Consider the following 9,094-nt stretch of genomic DNA (forward strand, 5'->3'; position numbering starts at 1 on the left):
GAGCTACAGCACTGGCCTGTGGCAGATCAGTAAAGATGGAGAATTCTGTGATGTCACTCTCTTTCCTGGTCATCACTGCCCCCCGACCCCCCCACCCCGGCGGTTTTCTTTGTTGAGTGTTTGTCTGCAGTTCATGTACAGATCAGATCAGGCTGCAGCTCCACCTGCTGGTTGGAGGAGAAACAGCATTAAATATGATGTGGAATATAAAAGTACTGTAAAAGTCATAGGACATCTTCTGTTCGTACAGTAGGGGGCGTCACACTTCTGTCTGCATGCTGTGATCACTTAACAGAATTTCACAATATAGCTCAGTACACAGCATCCCATTGCTAAGGCTCTACTCTTCCTCTTCTGCTCTTCTTCATCACTAACCTCTCAGCTGCTAGCGAGTCAACCAGCTCCACCCAACAAGCCACTCCCCCCTGACCCCTGCACAACTGGACAGGTACGACCTGCCTCTGGCTGCAGCCTCTGATAGTGCTGAGTAGAGAAGCCGCTTGATTGATCAGGTAATGTGATCAGGTGGTTGATCACAGTGATTATTGAACTCACCTGAAATCTGGTGTAAGCTGATTGGTCAGGGACACAGGTGAGCGTCAGGTCCTGGATTTATGTAGATTCTGATAACATTCCCTGAACTACAAATTCTCAGGGTTAGTTCGACCCATTTAATCAATCAACAAACTAATCAGCTATTTGAACGACTAATCATGGTTGATGACATTTGATGAAGATTCCACTTTAGATATAGCGTAAACATATAAATTCTTCAGGTATCAGGTTCCACTCAGACCGGTGCTGCCCAAGAAGCCTCCCCCGGCCTGCTACCCCGACCTCCTACAGCCCCCCGACTACGCCTCTGACATCAAACCCCAGCGGCACAGAAGTGTTGCACCAGCTGCCTCTCCTAACAGGTACAGTGGTTCATTCCAGACCAGGAGAGAAAGACGTTTTAAAGCTCAACTGTGTGTCTCTGCAGACGGCCTCCTCTTCCTCCCATTCCACCGTCTAGCGCCTAAGATGGAGGCCATGAAGATGAAGATGATGCTTGGTCATTGGATTTAATCCTCCTCAACGCTGCTCTGTAAACAATGGTGCCTTGCTAAGCAGCCCCTCAGCACTGATCATGTCACTTCAAAGCCTGGAGCTACGCCTCGGGTCAGTGCCTTGCTCACAGATGGAGTCATGTGATGACTCACAGAGAGCTGCCCACAAAGTCCTTCAGATCGTAATCAGATTACTTTACAGACTGAGTCTTCATCAGATTGTAATCAGATTATTATTTCTATGGTTCAGGCTGAAAGGTGAAAAATCTTTAGTCTGAAGTTTTGATTTTAGAATGAATGGGAGAAGTTGAGCTGCTGAAATGAATAGACGTTATTGAAAGTGAGATGTTTTAGATGTTTTCTTTTTCTCTGAGCCTTTTCAGTTAGAAGGACCTTTCCCCCCTTTGCTGAGGTGGCCAGTGAGTTTGTGGAAGCTGACACACTTCCTGGATCTGTGCTGGACTCTGAAGTTAACTGAAAGCCTTACCAGCAGCACCTGTCTGTCTCTGTGTCTCTACAGTCTTCATCTGTCTAATGTGTCTTCAGCTGCCAGAATGTACTCAGTGAGTTGTCTGCTGTTGTATTGTTATGCCAAAGAGGATCAATCATTCTGAATTAAAATATTGATCTGTTGAGAGCAGAAATCACTGAGAATGCTGTTTCAGCCATGATTCTTCATCTGAGTTCTGCTAAAGTTATGTGAGGCAGAGCACTGATATCTGAACAAAACCTGGTCTGAAAAGGTCTCACGCGGTTTGGTCTTCAAAGAGGACCAGGAGTAAATCAACTCTGCTGGGTCAGCTTTAAATCACACAATCGGTCCTTTTGTCAACACCTGCCCAGCAGCTTTCACCCCATCCAAACCCTAACACAATGGGGCCGTCAACTAGTCCTGCACAGTGTCTGGTCCTTAACTGACCATTAACCAACAACAGGGATCTTAGTCATGTGAGTCAAGATCCCCCCACAGCGGTCCCTGAACACATAAAAACTCAGATTCCACACCAGAACAGCAGCATGATCCGAATGAAGCGACGCGGGGGACGAAACGTCTTCAAAACACCATCCTTGAGTCCAGCTGCCGCATCAGACTCCTGGACACGCGGGCTCTGTTCCATCCCTTCACTCAAACCAAGTGTGATGTGAAATAGGAGCAGCCAGGTAGCCGTTCTTAGCTAACCTGCACAAAGAGGGAGGGACGGAACTTTTGTAACAGTTTGTCTCAGCTCAGTGTGAGAGAGCGGCCTCATCACTCGGTCGTCAACACAGAAATATGAAACAATGGAAACACTTCATGTCACATCTTTGACTTCAAGCCACAGAACAGTGACTCACTTCCTCTGAGCTGAACGTTCTACTAGTCTTTTACAGATATCAGATCTATCATCTGATACCATCAGTTCATTGTTCACTGACATGATTGAGACAGTTTGGTTCTGTAAAGAAAATGTATCCTGTCCACTCAGCTGAGTCAGCTGATCACATGCTCTCACATCTCTTTTCTCTGTATTCTGACCACATGACACTTCCTTTCATCACTTCCTGTATTTCAGACCCATCGTTGTCGGCTCGTCTCTGGACCAAGCCGAGAAGAAACTCTACTTCTTCTTTAGTGAAATTGGGAAGAGTTTAACTTCCTGGACGAACTGCAGATCTCCCGTGTGTCTCAAGTCTGCAAGGTAACATAAAAAGTGACAGCAGGATGTGATGTCATCTGATGCTACAGTCTGATGCCTGTGTGTGCAATTACAGGACGATGTGGGAGGACAGAGGACTCTGCAGAGGAAGTGGGACGTCCTTTGCCAAAGCAAAGTCCCCCAAACAGCTTCCCTTCAACATCCTCCAGGATGTGTCACACATGGTGGGCTGTCTCCTTCCTGCTGGTGCTCTGCATCTGTGCCCTGATGATTGCTGCACTTTACGTGTGGCAACAAAGACAAGCCGACCGCAAATCACACCGTCTGGTCTGTCAGAGGAGGGCAGCAAAAACAACAACTGTCTAGAGATCTGCTATCTGAGCAGCCCAGAGGACCCTGGACCAGACCTGAAGGTGGTCGAGTGAAAACGTGTTGGTCCATACACCTCTCCTCTTCCTCCCAACCTGTGTGGCCTTACACTCTGTGTAATGTGCAAAGTGGACTTTAGCCTGTAGTTGTTGAACACACTGTTCTGCTTCGTTTTCACAGACGACGGGATTATTGTTTGATTGTAATGATGGCTGGGAGCTCAGTTATCAAGTGATCAATATTTGCACATTTGTAATGTTAGTTTAATTGATTGTGTACAGAGCTGTTGTGTTGTTTACAATAATGCAGGGATTGATTGTTTATTGTTTTGAATTGATCTCTGACCTCATGTGAATCTGCAGCTTTAATAAATCTTCCTCAACAGCTGGTCTCCTGTTGGTGGAAACACTGCCACCAAAATTTATGACGTCGCGCCACAATCAGGAAGTGCTTTGAAGGCCAGACCGTCCCATTTACCAACGGTTGAGGATCCTCCAGTTTTCCTGGTTACCACAGCGCTGCAATACCGTTACTATAGTAACAGACCTAACAAAGCCAGTGGTTTCTTCGGGCGAGCGTAAAACACAGTGAAGAGAACCGTCGGTGCTGGTCGAAGCTGGAGGAGGTAACGTCAGTGTCATCCCACAAAGTCCAGCTCATGCTGAAGCCTGACTGTTTGTCACATGGCCCCAGGTGACGTTAGGTTGATGTTAAAGAAACTTAGAAAAGTTGGGAGGAAGCTGCTGTTTACTTTCAGTTACAGTAGACGGTTTTATGTGTCTGATGACATGTTGTTGCCTTTTCTGCTCCCTCCGCCACACAATGGACATGAGGAGATTCCTAACAAAGACACGGAGAGTTAGAGTTGTTTTCAGCATTAACCCATATTGTAATAAGGCCAGGTTAGCTCCTGTTAGCCTGCTAGCTTCAGCCTCGCTGTGCCAGTGCACATAGCCACCTGCTCCTATTCTTATCAGCAAGAATACACATGTGATGGACCGTCAGGACACAGTGGAGCATTATATGAACAGGGAAACACTGATGTAGCAGATGAGGCAGGGCATCATTATAAACACATCCACAAGGTTTGTTGTGAATTCAGCAGTTTTATAAGCAAATAAAAATAAAGACATGCATCTTTTTGTAAGTTAATATTTTTAGTGTTTCTGTATTATCTGCATTAAGCAGAGTTTGGTTCATGGTCCAACAACTTTTTGAAACTCAGATGAAGAGAACTGTGTTAAATCAACATGCTGATGTTATTTCATTGATGATATATATTTAAAGCTCACTTATATTGGTTGTTAATTCAAAAGTATGCTTGCTGAGGTGAGTGATGACGGGGAAACTCTATCAGGTGGACATGAGGGAGATTTGCCAGTGTTTTGTCTCTGTAAATGAGAGAAGGCCTCAGATATGGAGGCTTTGTATCATCTGTTAGTGTAGTGCCACCAGTGTGTTTGACAAAACTGTTGTTTCACTTGGAATTAGTTTCTGTCACCGTGTTTTAAAATCAATGAGTGTTTATTGAATCTGTCTCTGAAATAGTCATTAAGTGTTTACTTCTGTAGCTAAAATAGTTTAACAACCTGTTAAAATCTGCAGGAAATCTCAACTACTTCATATTATAATTTCATAATATACTAATGTACTTTTTTTCACCACCAACCCACAGAAGGTGTCCCCCCCGTAATGAAGGGCCTCTTCATTACTGTTAGCAGTGGTTGCTAGCACAGTTAATCTTTTTTTAGTTCACCTTTAACCCATGTAGGGAGCATGATTTTGTTTGTGTAGTGGCAGTGGGATGATTGATAAAATAAAAACACAGCAACATGGAGTAATTATTTATTGTTGTAATCGCTTGGTGGGACCGGTGTGTTCAGGGATATGACTATATATCAATATATAGTAATAGATCAATCAGTTAGATAGTGAAATATATTAGATACATTGATACATTTATCAGTTTGAGATTCTTTAAATATGAGTTAAATATATTACTTGGATGCAAACGATGCACATTTATTTTTTATTATTTATATCTAAGAATTTCATAGCATTAAACGCAGTTAATCGCAATTTGTCATTGTGTACATTTTAGTAGAAGAAAAGTTATTGATCACGTTTCTCTTGCATGTGTGTGTGTGGAGGACCTTGCTGATTCGTATCATAAGTTTTGAACCCGGACCCTCTCGCACCCAAACCGACGATGATTCCCCTACACCACCATCCAGCTTGTTCTCTGCCGCAAATGCTTTAATTGTGTTAAACATTTTAATCGGATTCATCATGATGTTTGATTAGCCCTAATTATTATGTATCCACTTCAAATGTAACTTTGTAACAATTGTGCAGTGAAACTGAAAGTTTAATGTATTTTATTGTGTCAGCCATGTAGTGTAGTCGAACGAGACTGCACGGAGATTCAAATGCCAAACGATCCATGAACCAATAACACACACGCAATTCATTTTATTCACCACTAGATGTCCTACTCGAGCACTGTGTCATTGAAGCCTCGAGTAATGAACCTTTTTCTTGAATCAGGTGTCGAAGCTTCAACAAAGCCTTGAAAACCCATCACTAGCTGTAGGTATTATCTGTAAGACACAAGAAACAGATGCTGAATTAACTATACAATGATCGGATTGTGGGTTTTTAATGATTGTTTATTGTTAATGTGTGATGGTGTGTGAGCTCTTACCTTTTGTTGTGGCCAGGGGTGACAGTCAAAAGAGTCCCTCTTGGAACAAGCAGGCATTTATGGTTCCGGACCAGTCCACTCAGGAAATAGGTGCAGGGGGAAGGACAATTTTAGTTATGAGTTTTAAACCAGCTTTTAGCTTTTAATAAAAAGGAATTCCATGTATTTATTGTACATATGTATTGTATTTGGTGTGAGGTGTATGGTGGGGTAAGTGTAATGGAGGGAGAAGGAGATCACCTATCTGGGGATGGGAGAGGACTCCAGGTGTGGCAGCAGCTATTTAAAGCGGCCATTTTGTACGTATGGTGGTTTTTCTGTTGTGTGCTGTCAGGACCACATGCTGCCTGTGGTTCCCAGCATGTGGGTACATTTATTGATGTTTGTTATGTGCTTGCTAAAAAACATCTACATAGATGCAAACTCTGTGAAGTTGAGCTGCTACATGGCCATCCTAGAACTGTGTCACAGGTACAAAGCTTTCCACCTGAACAGGGACTTGAACCCTGGACCCTCAGATTAAAAGTCTGATGCTCTACCGACTGAGCTATCCAGGTCTACATGTTGTGTCAGAGACTAATTCTGTGCGGACAGGTTAACTGAAACAGAGAGCATTGATTAAGGGTGAACTTCCTGTGTGTGCAGACAGTGGAGGGGGTGGAGGAGGAAGTCCTGTTCATATCAGCTGACAGGACCAATTCTGGTGTAAACACATGTTGCTTTAATCTACAAAGTGAAATTGTTATTTGTTACATGTCAGTTTTCTCTTCCAAGGACTCAGTTTAGCATGACATGATCAGCTTGATGTTCATATATGTGTTACACATTATTACTAGATGAGCTGCAGTGAAACATCCAAGCGACCACGTCCCAGCACATATCAGAGATGCAGAACAGATGGAACAGTCTTATGGAGTGATGGAGGCCATGAAGCCTCCTAAAGCTTTGAATGGAGCTGAAGTCATGATGCACTGGTCTTTCTTATATAATGTCTCATAAGTATTTGTTATAATATTGTGTCATTGAGCACTTTGCATATCACTGTCCTCCATGAGGAGACTGTCCTCCATGTCTAGATAAGGCTTGCTGTCTAGCAACTATTGCCCTGCACACTGGCTCCCAACAATGCCCAGCTTCAGCCTTGCTTCAGTGGTCTCTATGAACATGACCTGGATGACATGTAAATATACAGTGTGCTCTTTGTAATCTGTATTCTGGCTCTAAAACAAGTGCCCCTTGTGAGGGTTGAAGTCACAATCTTCAGATTATGAGACTGACTCGCTGCCTACTGCACTAACGAGGCTCAGAAAGAGGTGAAACATGGTCTTTTCTCTTTTTCTTCTTTAAATAAAGACATCTACAGTGCTCATGCTGGCTACTGCACCAACAAACATTCTTAATTTAAATCAAATGAGTGTGTTCTATAAAAAGGCTCTAAAGGTAAAACATCACAGTAATTCTTCCTGTGACACCTTCACTACCAGTGATGGTAAGTGCTCTTGTTTCAAATGTGATGTGCACTGTACCACTGAAGCTCGTCTGTGAAGTGTAGTGCCTCTGTGTGTGTGTCACAGTGATGTTAACAGAAGTCAGATAGGTCTGTTAACACATATAAAAACAACATGCTGAACAACAGCATAGATGTGAAGGTGAATATATGTACCCTCACATGTTCCTCAGTTAAAAGTGTCATTGCATTGGCCGGGAATCGAACCCTGGTGCCATCGGAGGTTGCAGCCTCCTCATTCCAAAATCAATCCCTCCCCCACATAAAGTCAAAAGTTATAAATTCGCTTCATTACATGAGCGGTTGTGTGTAATGACGCGGCTCACCAGCAGAGGGCGTGTGACGGAGCAACAAGCAGGAAACTACAGGGGAGAAGAGACACAAGCATCCACAGATCAGAACAGACACTCAGCTCTTCTCTCTGAGACCATGATGATACCGTCACATATCATCACTGCACATGTTTTTGGCTGCACGTCTGGAAATGAGAGGAGACAGAACATTATCATACATGTTGCATAAGTAAAGTCACATGACATGCACCACTGTAAATAAAGGAAACCACATATTCTCAGACTCTTAGAACACAGAGCTGAAGGATGAATGTAACAGCAGTTTGTTGCTCTCTGACTTTTCTGCCATGTTCAGTTCGTAGCTGCAACACAAGCACAGTCAGAGTGTAGTTATGATCAGCTGAGAGCGGGAGGCGGTCCTTGAACACACCATGAGAACCGCGGAGACTCAATCCAAGGCAGCTCCTCTGCAGGCTGAATGTTCCGCTCGTGTTTTCTGTGTGTGGATGAAAGAGTCCAGATGAGTGTGGGAGCAGCGCTGCAGGCCGACAGTGAAGGAGCTGCTAGCGGACTGTGTCTCTTCATGTTCAGCTCATGTGGAGCTCTGATGATCTCTGCACTTTGCTGCTGGAGAGAGTCCGCGCGCTGCGCAGCGGCTTCTCCCTCTTCTTCCTCTCAGAGATGAAGTCAGACTATCAGAGCTCCATCAGAAGCTGTTTTCCAGCTGAGCCGCATGTTGCTTCAGAGACTCAGAGGACAACCCGACATCTGCTGACGTCACTTTGTCCCAGAGTCCGGCTGTTGCAGCAGCATCAACAGACGCCTCGCTTCAGTCTTCTCCATGACTAAAGCAGGTTGGTATAACACTACACTCTACTAGAATTCCAAGTGTAGCAGTATTTCAGGGCCTTTCTGATATGAAGTCTCATGTTTTGCCTCGTGGTGGCGTGTTTTATTTTTATTAGGAAGAGTTAACAGACGAAGAGAGACGACCTTCATCAAGTGTTGGCCCACAGATATGGACGTCACTAGGGTTGACAGACAGGGGGGGCTAATCAACATTGCACCTATCAACCACCAATCCAGCTGTTCATCTGTGGAAAAGTCTTCTGCCAGTGACTCTGAAACAGCATCTCAGTCTATAATCTTTTCTTATTCTTTCAGAAACAGTCGCGCTGTAAATGTCTCTTTTGTCCCTGCAATAGTTGTGTGGCAAAAGTTGAAAAATGAAGCTGCGCTACATGAAAGAAGCGCTGTTTACTGTGAGCGTCTGAGAGCGAGCTCCCCTGTTCATCCGGAACGTCCTGACGTAACTTCCGGGTTAGCGTAACAAAACATAGCACCGCTAATAAGTCAAATAAAAGTTTCCAGTAAGAAATAACAGTGAATAACAGTGTATAACAGGGGTGTGAGAGAACAGTTGATAACCGGCTGAGATAACAGTCCGCTACGCGTCTATTATTGCGTTCAGAGCCTCTTTTCAGACGTGTAGACGACTCAGCTAGTTAGTGGAGATACTTCTCTTGTCTTCAGAA

General features: G+C 44.0%; 1 long non-coding RNA gene and 1 other non-coding gene across 2 annotated transcripts; one reads left to right on the forward strand and one right to left on the reverse strand.

Annotated features, from left to right (window-relative positions):
• The first annotated feature begins 412 nt into the window (after positions 1 to 412).
• Positions 413 to 1,211, forward strand: LOC114429819 (uncharacterized). Its single transcript, XR_003669937.1, has 3 exons — positions 413 to 448; positions 777 to 917; positions 983 to 1,211. It is a non-coding gene; the product is annotated as an uncharacterized LOC114429819 (long non-coding RNA).
• A 5,032-nt stretch (positions 1,212 to 6,243) lies between these two features.
• Positions 6,244 to 6,316, reverse strand: trnak-uuu (transfer RNA lysine (anticodon UUU)). Its single transcript has one exon. It is a non-coding gene; the product is annotated as a tRNA-Lys (tRNA).
• Between the last annotated feature and the right edge of the window lie 2,778 nt (positions 6,317 to 9,094).

The sequence above is a fragment of the Parambassis ranga genome, unplaced genomic scaffold, assembly GCF_900634625.1.
Source record: "Parambassis ranga unplaced genomic scaffold, fParRan2.1 scaffold_21_arrow_ctg1, whole genome shotgun sequence".
In the NCBI taxonomy this organism is placed as follows: Eukaryota; Metazoa; Chordata; class Actinopteri; family Ambassidae; genus Parambassis; species Parambassis ranga.